Below are 11398 nucleotides of genomic sequence, written 5' to 3' on the forward strand. Positions count from 1 at the left end.
GTTACAGATTGTCAAATCCATCATTTGTGAAATATTAGACTTGAAAGGCTCTCGCCAAATTTCAGTGAAAGCAGTATTACTTCTTGAAGTAAACCTTTCGATTGTCAAACCACCGAGATCCCATCAGAGCCGTAATGTATCTATGAAATGTTGGTTCATTAGCACGTTAAAACCCTTCAAGCAAGCACCACTCTCAAAAGTGGCATCCATGCTATCGTGCAGAAATAATTAAGAGCGATAATTATGTGAGTTGTGCATTTATTTAATTAGCTACAGGAAGTAATATCCTGCCATTTCACACAGATGCCTTCATCTGAATTGCTAAAATAATTAATTACCTAAATGAAAACTAAGAACAGGAAGAATTAAGTCAGCACATCACACATTCTTTTCAAGCTGCAGCTGGAAGGCTTTATTTGCGATAAGTTGCTGAAGGTACAAGGCACCATTTCGATGATTGGCATGTTGCGGAAGGTTTGCGCATTGATCCTAACTTTGGAACTTGGTGCTGTTGCAGAAGCTCCTCGGCCAGCGGTGCAGATCCCGGACGAATTGTGACGGCGCTGGACACTGTAAGCAGCCGGAACGCCGGGTTCCCAACCTCAGCGACCAGATGTGGCCCGCGTCGTCGGGAACTCGGCCCATTGGGGGCGGAGCATCACAGGTGGGCCGACCGATGATGCACCGACGCCGTTGTAACTGCGCGCGGTTAACCACCCAAAGGGGTGGTCTTTGAAACTTGGGCAATGCAGAAAGGTCGGCACATTGTTCTGCTGTCTGTGGGAAAGGAGTTGCTTTTCCTGCTCCTTTTACTTGGAAAACATGGCACATTGTGAACATTTGGCTGGCTAAAGTAGTACGGTCCCTATTTCACTAATATGCCCACTGAATTGGTCGAGATTGAACTATCACCATGCAAGGTCCGTGCCGGAATTAGCACTGGGCCCTTTGCAACCTCAAATAGGGAGTTTATTTTCTGTTTGAGAGCCCCTTTCCCGACATTTGGCAATGTTCAGACTGGACCTTCTGCTTTCAACCTTGTGTCTGAATGTGGTACTCAGAGAGACAGAGCAAGCCATCATCGAAAAGGCAAACTTTTAAAATAAGGCCTTATTTCAAAAAAGGTTAGGTTTAGGGTTCCTTCCTCCACACCAGTCCTGAAAACCATTGGGGACACACACCCAATGCTCTCCCGATCCCGTTGTTCCAGTGAAAGATGCTGCCTGACATACAGTAGTCCCAAATTTTAAATCCACTTTGTCTGTAACATGCCTCAGGGCACGCAGTAGATGTTCACAGCTAACCTGTCCAAGGCCCAAAGTCAAGTACACGTGAGCTTCAAAGAAGAGTCATGTTGCACGAGAAACGTTAGCTCTATTTCTCGCTCCACACATGCTGCCAGACCTTTCCAGCACATTCAGTTTTTGTTTCAGATCTCAAACCTCCGCAGTATTTTGCTTTCGCTATCGAGTATATTATATTACTATTTCTGATAGTAATGTATTGCTTGGTGCAACATGTGTTACTCACTTGCTTCTTCCAGGATGATCTTTAACTCAATGTGGATTAACACTCGTAGTCTTCCAATTAATGCAAATACTTTATTGAGTAACGTTGACTAATTAACTTGTTTGTTGTGGAGAAGATATGAATTTGTGAGATTCGTTGCCATGCCATGTTATGTTTGTACTCCTGCCATTGTTTTGGACTGTGCTGCTACATTGTCCTTCATTTGCAGAATTGTACCATATTGTACAGGTTGTTGTTGTTGTCTTTGTTGTTGTTTTTGTTGTGCTTCTTGTTGTGTTTCTTTTAGTTGTTTTTGTTGTTGTTCTTGCTGTTGTTGTTTATGTTGTGTTTCTTGTTGTTTTTGTTGTGCTAAATGACTGTTCCATGTGGATAATTCTAGTCATTCTCAAAGTTACTGGTATCAGTGTCCTTTGTGGTATCTGATGTTTCATTGAGCTTTTCGACTTGAGGTATGTGTGAATGATCTGATGTTGCATTGATCTTGGTGACATCAGTCATTTCTGGTTGATTTGGTTTCTCTTTGCTACCTTGGTGCTCCTTTTCTGGAGTGATTTCTGATTGACTTGCTTCATTTTTTATCCCTTGGTGCTCCTCTTCTGGCGTTAACATTGTCAAGATTTCAGTTTCTTGTGGGTTGTCAAGAGTGGATGAGGTTTTAATTGATGCGGACTCACTGGACTCAAGTAGTTTTACTTTGATTGTTGAGTGCTTCTGTACAGATGAGCTCAGATCATAGATTATCATAGAATTTACAGTGCAGAAGGAGGCCATTCGGAACATCGTGTCTGCACCGGCTCTTGGAAAGAGCACCCTACCTAATGTCAACACCTCTACCCTATCCCCATAACCCAGTAACCCCACCCAACACTAAGGGCAATTTTGGACACTAAGGGCAATTTATCATGGCCAATCCACCTAACCTGCACATCTTTGGACTGTGGGAGGAAACCGGAGCACCCGGAGGAAACCCACGCACACACGGGGAGGATGTGCAGACTCCGCACAGACAGTGACCCAAGCCGGAATCAAACCTGGGACCCTGGAGCTGTGAAGCAATTGTGCTATCCACAATGCTACCGTGCTGCCCAATCTGTCAGTCTCGCTGTGATCTTGTACATCGTGTATGCTGATTATGATCACTGTGTCAGTATTCGTACATACAGTGGTTGGACATTCATTGTCTTCTTGTTGTTCATCAAATAAGGTGGATAGACCTTCATAGTCGGCTTGTTGTTGATTAAATGAGCTGGGTAGATTTTCTTCTGGTTGCTGAAATAAGGTGGATAGACCTTCTTAGTCTTCTTCATGCAATGGTTGTCACTCTGGAGTCTTTTATTGCTTCCATTCTGTGGAGTGTATCAACGAGCTCTCTGTGGAGGCTTGCGTCGCTCTCTGTGTGGAGTCTTTCATCGCTGTCTGTGTGGAGTCGTTTTCTTCTTGTATTTGACAGGTTGCTGTCATCCAATGTATCAACGATCACCCATTGCATCATGGAATTGGATTCACCTACCATGAGTAGAGTCGTATTCAGCTTTTCAACCGTGTTGCTGATGCTATGATGATCATATCTGAAAAACTCAGCCATGTCTGAGTAGTATTCTTTAATGAACAAATCATCTTCTTTCGTTTTGGATTTGTTAATGTGCTCTTCACTTTAGATGCTGCAGACTGTGTGTCCTCGGGTGCTGCGAAGGTTGTTTTCAGCTGCTGGTTGAAATTCAGGCAATGTTGTGCCTTTTGAGGTAAAACATTTGGGTTTTGTACCTTTAAGAGTTTTATTTGTGATGTTCGGGCAGTTTCCCTTTAAGTGCATGGTCTGAGTCTTCTGACGCTCGTGACGTCATGCGTAATAATCGATTGCGCATGCGGAAATCAATCTTCAGACGGTGTGCGCTCCTTTTTCAACTGGGCATGCACAGCTTCTTGGGCATTCACAGATCGATCTTCACCCAGAGTGCACTTTTTTAACTGCGCATGCACGGCTTCTTGCCGATTTGCGTTTTTGGTTGATGTGCGCCTGTGCGTACTTGTTCGAATCAGAGGTACCGCGATGAGGAAGCTGGTTTGAAAGCTGAGAAACCATTTTAACAGACTCGACCTTGTGGTAGACCCTTGTGCCGCTTTCATGGTAGTACAACTCATACGGTTCTTTACTGTTTTCGTGAGTTAAACACTTTTGGTTCGCGATTTCCAGCGTTAAATCTTTCTCTTTTAATAATGATTGGCTGAGTACCTCATCACATATTCCCTTAACAATTTGGTCTCTGAGCATTGAGTCTCTGAAAGCAGCAAAGTTGCAGGCTTGTGCAATTGCCTTTAAATCTGTGACAAATCTGATGAATGATTCTTCATGTTTTTGCAAATGTCTGGTGAACCCGAATCTCTCAAAGATTTCATTTTTCTGCGTTTTGCGATGGGTTTCGTTAGAGAGAAGAAGGTTAAGAGGTGACTTAATTGAGGCATTCAAGATGATCAGAGGATTGGATAGGGTGGACAGTGAGAGCCTTTTTCCTCGGATGGTGATGTCTAGCATGAGGGGACATAGCTTTAAATTGAGGGGAGATAGATATAAGTCAGAGGTGGGTTCTTTACTCAGAGAGTAGTAAGGGCGTGGAATGACCTGCCTGCAACAGTAGTGGACTCGCCAACACTAAGGGCATTCAAATGGTCATTGGATAGACATATGGATGATAAGGGAATAGTGTAGATGGGCTTTAGAGTGGTTTCACAGGTCGGTGCAACATCGAGGGCCGAAGGGCATGTACTGTGCTGTAATGTTCTAAAGTCGAATACCGGTACAAATTTTCATCTTTTTTATATTTCTGGTTCTAATCTAATTTATCTAGTAAGCTTTCTTGAAGTCACTTCCTGATACCATATTATATTACTATTTCTGATAGTAATGTTATATTGCTTTGTGAAACATGTGTAACTCAATTGCTTCTTCCAGGATCATCTTTAACTCGATGTTGATTAACACTTGTAGTCTTCCAATTAGAGCAAATGCTTTATTGAGTAATGTTGACTAATTAACTGTGAGTTTGTTCTCTCTCCAATGCTTAAACGAGATGTTATATGAACAAGATTAACTAAGAAGTTCTTATGATTATCTACACCTGTGCTGAGCTGTCCGTGTATGCTTGTGGTCACTAGACCCTGTTCTTGTGAAGAGACTGATCCTGGCTTCCATCTGTCTATTTATACATCCCTAGTGCTGCCCTCTAGTGATTACTTTGTTGTAATGTCTTTACATTAAACCCTTGCAGATCACTACAGAGTGTGCCTGCCCTGATCCACTGCAGGATTGTTCCCCTTGCCCAGTTTGTACTATGTTCGCCAATCCCACACCAGAGACCCAAGCACCAAATCAAGGCTAATGCTCGAGTGCCAGAGGAGCACTGCACTGGCTGAGCGCCATCTGTTAACTGAGGTGCCATCTGCTCTCTACGTTGGACCTAAATAACCTCATGGCACTATTTGAAGGACAGCAACAGGGTTCTTCCTGGTGCCCTGGCCAATATTCAACCCCCCACTATCTTCAAAACAGGTATCGGTGGCAGAATTCTCCGATCACTGCCGCCGAAATCACATTCGGCGATTGGCTGGAGAATCCCCGTTCACGCTGGAATCGGATGCGGTGCCATTTTTCCGCTGCTCCGCACCCTCATTCGGCGTACTCACAGAGCATGCCGTCGGGATGGCCTCAGGACATCACATGAAGCCCTCCCCCCATGCCCTGCCCCCAATGGGCCGAGTCCCCGACGGCGTGGGGCGCGTGTCCTCACAACGTTCGGGGATCTCGCGTCGCGGCTGTGGAATGTGGGCAGCATGGTAGCATAGTGGATAGCACTGTGGTTTCACAGCGCCAGGGTCCAGGTTCGATTCCCCGCTGGATCACTCTGTGCGGAGTATTCACGTTCTCCCCGTGTCGCAAGAAGGCTTACATTCACGCTGCAATGAAGTTACCATGAAAATCCCCCCGTCGCTACATTCCGGCGCCTGTTCGGGTACACAGAGGGAGCATTCAGAATGTGCAATTCACTTAACAGCACGTCTTTCGGGAGGAAACCGGAGCACCCGGAGGAAACCTACGCAGACACGGGGAGAATGTGCAGACTCCGCAGTGTGACCCAAGCTGGGAATCGAACCCGGGTCCCTGGCGCTGTGAAGCAACAGTGCTATCCACTGTGCTACCGTGCTACCTATACTACACTCCCTCCCTAGTTATAAAAATACAACTTATAAATTACAATGCAAAATGGTACGCAGTGGTATTGTCACTGGACTGGTGAATACTCTCCACTTGCCGGGATGAGTGAAGCTCCAACAACACTCAAGAAGCTCAACACCATTCAGGACAAAGCAGCCCCGCTTGATTGCTCCCCCTTCTGCAAACATTCACTCCCTCCACCACCAACGAACAGTAGCAGCCGTGTGTACCATCTACACGAGGCACTGCAGTAACTCACCAAGAGTCCTTAGACAGCACCTTCCAAACCCACGACTGCTACCATCTAGAAGGACAAGAGCAGCAGATACCTGGGAACCCCACCACCTGGAGGTTCCCCTCCAAGTCACACACCATCCTGACTTGGAAATATATCGCTGTTCCTTCACTGTCGCTGGGTCAAAATCATGGAACTCCCTCTCTACCTGCACAGTGGGTGTACCTGCACCACATGGACTGCAGCGGTTCAAGAAGGCAGCTTACCACCACCTTCTCGAGGACAATTAGGGATGGGCAACAAATATTGGCCCAGCCAGCGAAGCCCACATCCTGTAAAATGCACAAAAATGAAAGAACCCAATGTGACTAAACCAATATTAACAAGAGCTGAATGTTTAACAGGTTGGGTTCCCTACTTGTGTTTACTGTGACCATAACCCAAACATATATGACCGATACTGCCAGAGTAACTTACATGTGAAGAAAATGTTTTTCCTTAACTCCAGTTTGTGTTTACCAGAAATAATGAAACAAACAACTTTGTTTCTTCTTCCTTTCAACAAACTTTTACTTAATCCATCAGGCTTCTTTTTCTGCCTGGGTATCTCCTTCCAGTCCTGTTAGCTCTCTCACCATCTCTAACTGTGTTAAAGCTGAACTTTGGTCACAGGTTTTGCCCACGACGGACAGCCTTTCTGTTGTGGCAAATGTAGCAGAACGGCACAACAATCGTACCCAGACATGGCACTTCCCATTTTCACTGGGGCTGGAATGTGGGCGCATTTCACAAATTCACATTTTATGGAGGCAGGCAACCATTTAAATCAACACTTTAGAATTTTATTCACTGCCTCAAAAGTGGCACAAAACAAATTCCAAATGTCTTCCCTTAACTCAAGCGAGCGGGAGGGTGGGCCTTGCGGTCCTGCGTGGCAATTATTGTTGCCTCCTGACTCATGCACTCAGGTGTTGGGAAGAGCTTTGTGCTGGGGATGGATGCATAATGTTCTGTGCACTGGAACATAGAAGATGGGCCCGGCACCCGTGATCATAGAGGACAGTCACCATCAGACGCCAGAAGGAGAGGGGGAGGTCAGGAGGAAGAGGCGGCTGCCTATGTCCCAGGAAGGAAGAGAAGGAAAGGTAGGACAACCAGGTACTACCCTGTGGGAAGGGTGGTCAGATGTAGGACATCCTACCTCAGCGTGATGGAGAACCAGTGCCAAAAGCGACTGAGGTCAAGTCACGAGGTGGTGACAGACATATGTCACATGATCCAACAACGACTCATGCCATGCCCTGCCTGTGGCTGTGCAGGTAACCACTCTCAAATTCTATACCACCTGATCCTCCCAGGGATCATCCGACTTGGCTGGTATATTCAATCACACACAGTTGCATTAAGGCCTTAACTAATGCCCTGTTTGCTTGTGTAAGGGAACAGATTCATTTCCCTATAGATTTGGTATCTCCGACCCAGGGAGCCACGGCCTTGCCCAATTAACAGGCTTCCCTCAGGTGCAGGGTATTATTGATTGAACCCAGCTGCCGTAAAGGCCCCAACTCAAAACGCAGACACCTTTGTCAACTGGGAGCCCAACCATTCAATCAACGGACAGGTGGTTTGTGGCCAACACAAGGTCTTCTTTCATGTGTGCGGAAGGTTCCCTGGCAGCTGCAATGACACCTTCAAACTAAAGAGTTCCCAAGTCGCTCAGATATTTCAGCCACCGACACAGATCTCTGATTGGCTTTCAGGTGAGAGGGGAAGAACTTGGCTAATGATCGCATTTAGGAGACAACAAATGGAAGCAGAGAACATCTACTACAGCAGTAATGGTGTCACCAAGAGCACCATGGGCAGTTCACATTTGAGAGGTATGTTTCAGCTGCTTCTAGCTCTCTGCAATATGCCCCAGCAAGGGTATCAGGAATAGTAGTGATGTGCTGCACATTGCACAACATTGCATGGTGGAGGGGCGTACAAATCGAACATCATGAACAGAGCTCCAACCTTTGGAATGAGGAGGAGGAGAAAGCCCCTGTTTATTGGGAAATTCAGGAATGGATGTAAACCGGGGCTGATTTAGCACAGTGGGCTAAACAGCTGGCTTATAATGCAGAACAATGCCAGCAGCGTGGGTTCAATTCCCGTACCGGCCTCCCGGAATGTGGCGACGAGGGGCTTTTCACAGTAACTTCATTGAAGCCTACTTGTGACAATAAGCGATTATTGTTATTAAATTGACTCCACAATTACTCATGAGACTGCTTACCCCACCACAAGAGAGCAAATAAACATCATTGAGTTGGGCTCAGTCACATTCACATCACCGAAACCCTCATGGGCCTCATCGTGTTGCAAGCCTGGCCCCCTCATATGAATGGCGATGAATGTAAATCGAGGGCAGCACGGTGGCGCAGTGGTTAGCACTGCTGCCTCACGGCGCTGAGGATCTGGGTTCGATCCCGGCCCCGAGTCACTGTCTGTGTGGAGTTTGCACATTCACCCCGTGTCTGCGTGGGCCTCACCCCCACAACCCAAGGTGTTCAGGGTAGGTGGATTGGCCATGCTGAATTGCTCCTTAATTGAAAAAAATATATAAAATGACTAATTCAGGGCCCATGCCAGCAAATTGTTCAGAATGAAACCATGCCCACGATGCTGAGAGGGACATGACATTAGAATTCAAACTCTATGCCCTGTATGTTGTAACATACAAGTAAATAAGGCATTTCATGGATGAAGAGCCCATAACTGAGCAACAACTGCTCCTGGAAAGGACTTGCTCAACATCCATTCTGAGCAATGGTCCAGTTTCTGACATGAATGAAATGAAAATCGCTTATTGTCACAAGTAGGCTTCAAATGAAGTTACTGTGAAAAGCCCCTAGTCGCCACATTCCGGCGCCTGTTCGTGGAGGCTGGTACGGGAATTGAACCGTGCAGCTGGCTTGGTCAGTGGAGCAGAGCACCTGCCCTTATAGAACACGCTCAGTTTTCAGTTGATGAAGAAACAGGCAGGTGCCAGGCTGACGATTGGCTCTGTCAGATTACCATCCGGGTTGGTGAACATTTACTCCACCCTGTCTAACTTCACTCCCATGTTGCTCATCCCCTTCAGTATTCCTCACTGGAACAGGTGTAGGCCCTTCAACCGCTCAAGTCCATTCCTTCATGCAGTTCCTTCAAGGACGATCAGAAGTCATAATTATTGTACGGGTTGTGATGTCTGGTCACTTTGCATTGAATGGGCACTTTTCAAATCAGCAATTTTATTTTTAAAGAGGTGAATCTGAAACTGGTTCCTTTGCAGAAATTCCACTGCAAACCTCATTGCACTAACTTCCCTTACAATGGATTACAAGGTGGCAGTCTCCCAGGGGATTTTATAAATAGATTTTGAGAGTTTTCGCCTCACATTTTTGTATGATTTACTCAGTTCCTTGTCCACGGTATTTTAACCTGCCTCATTCATTTAGGTGCGTGCCTGTCATCTATTACAGTCTGCTTCACCCAGTTCAGCGTGAATCTTTGTTCCCACCGTTTTATGCCTCACTCCCTTCAGCATGCATTACATCCACTTCTGCATGCTTAACCCCGTTAACTTGCAGTTGTATCAATCTTCGTACTGCTCGGGTCAGTGCCATTCGCTTGTAACTCATTCAGTTCATTGTGCGATGCATCTATTTCTGCATGCTTGACATGGTTTACTGTGTGTGTCCTTTCCATTCCTGTACGCCTCACTCAGCTTAGTGTGTGGTACATCCATTTCATCATGCTTCATGCGTTTCGGTGTCTGCGCGTGTCTTGCTTCTTCAGAATCCCCGTGCTGTAATCCAGGTGGAGTCATCAAATCAATGCTGGCAGATTGAGTGAATCCATGAGGATTTAGTAACTGAGCGGAGCAGTTCCATTTCTACTCCTCCGCTGCTTAAAAAGCTATTTCCTTTGGTGTGCAGACCATTTCCATGTGCATGCCAAGTCTGAAAATATTTATTTTCCTCACTATTTTCCCAGATAATCCCGAAGATTTGTTGCTTGTTTTCTCACCAAATGCTGCTGAGTTTGCGAAAAGCAAATATTTACGATTCATTACCACCCTGCAACATCTCAAAAATACTCGACTAATATGAAAATATCAGACTGTTTCATTATATTCCAAACTAAGGATGCATCCATGTGCTTATGACTTACGCAATGGAAATAACTGCACGGGACCAACTTCTTTCCATCGGGCAGGAGAATACCCATGAACAGATTCAAAAACAGCTTCTTCCCCACTGTTACCAGACTCCTAAACGTCTCTCTTATGGACTGATCTGATTAACACTACACCCCTGTATGCTTCACCCGATGCCGGTGTTTATGTATTTACATTGTGCACCTTATGTTGCCCTATGGCGTATTTTCTTTTCATGTACTAAATGATCTGTTTGAGCTGCACGCAGAAAATACTTTTCACTGCACCTCGGTACATGTGACAATAAACAAATCCAATCCAATCAGTTATAGATGAATTTACTTAGGCGTGTTTGGGGAAAGGGAGGAAGTTAGTTACTCGCAGGGCATATTTTGCACCACCCTGCTATGATCCTGAAGATTCCTTGGTTGGCTATGGTTTTGTGATGAGATGCATAAAGCAAGCTTTTACATAATGTTATGCACGACCTCCGACCACCAGGTGGCAGCGTAAGCCCACCACGAGACCACGTGACTCTTGGCTGGGGAGTTGGGAGTGGGTCGTGCTGGAGGTCAGATGTATTTTGCAGCAGCTCTACAATAGTTAATTAGTGCTAGTAGTTTATTTCTAGTTATCTCATCACTCAAATGTTTCACAATTAATTATTTAAACTAGATGTTCTGTAGTTCATCATTCACTTCGGCCAGTCTACAGAACATGACAGTTTCCCAGAAAATCTCACCTGGGAACCATTATTCATTTGTGATCTTTGTCACTGACTGTGATGAGATTGTTCTCAGTTCAGGCTGCTCACGACCCCCACTTTGTGTCCATGTCTGAATACCCCCACCAGCTGTCACCAGAGAGTAATCAGGGGCATGCAGCAGTGTAAGCAGCAGGTTTAAAATCACACCTATCTCAATTCCAAATAGTGTAGTCCTGTAGAAGGCAACTATTTCCTAACACACCTAATAGGTAAAATATAGCTATTTAGGATAAATATTAAGCCCCAGTTTAAATTAAGGATTTCAACACTCTCATAACCTCAGATCATCGCAAAACATACAGCTTACAAAACAGCATAACACAGCATTATTCACTTTACAACACAAAAGAACCTGATACTTGCAAAGGCAGTAGAGATTAAAACAAACACTTTAACTGAACTAATGAATACATTTTTCAAGACAGTGTCCAAGGACAGGGCAGAATTTATAGCAACAGTATGGCATGACAA

At 45.3% G+C, this 11398-nt stretch overlaps 1 long non-coding RNA gene across 1 annotated transcript; it reads left to right on the plus strand.

Moving 5' to 3' along the window:
• The first annotated feature begins 477 nt into the window (after window positions 1–477).
• On the plus strand, window positions 478–10473 carry LOC140407069 (uncharacterized). The gene is made up of 3 exons (XR_011939426.1): window positions 478–664; window positions 7736–7855; window positions 9999–10473. It is a non-coding gene; the product is annotated as an uncharacterized lncRNA (long non-coding RNA).
• The last annotated feature ends 925 nt before the right edge of the window (window positions 10474–11398 follow it).

Source organism: Scyliorhinus torazame, unplaced genomic scaffold, assembly GCF_047496885.1.
Source record: "Scyliorhinus torazame isolate Kashiwa2021f unplaced genomic scaffold, sScyTor2.1 scaffold_1145, whole genome shotgun sequence".
NCBI classification, from domain to species: domain Eukaryota; kingdom Metazoa; phylum Chordata; class Chondrichthyes; order Carcharhiniformes; family Scyliorhinidae; genus Scyliorhinus; species Scyliorhinus torazame.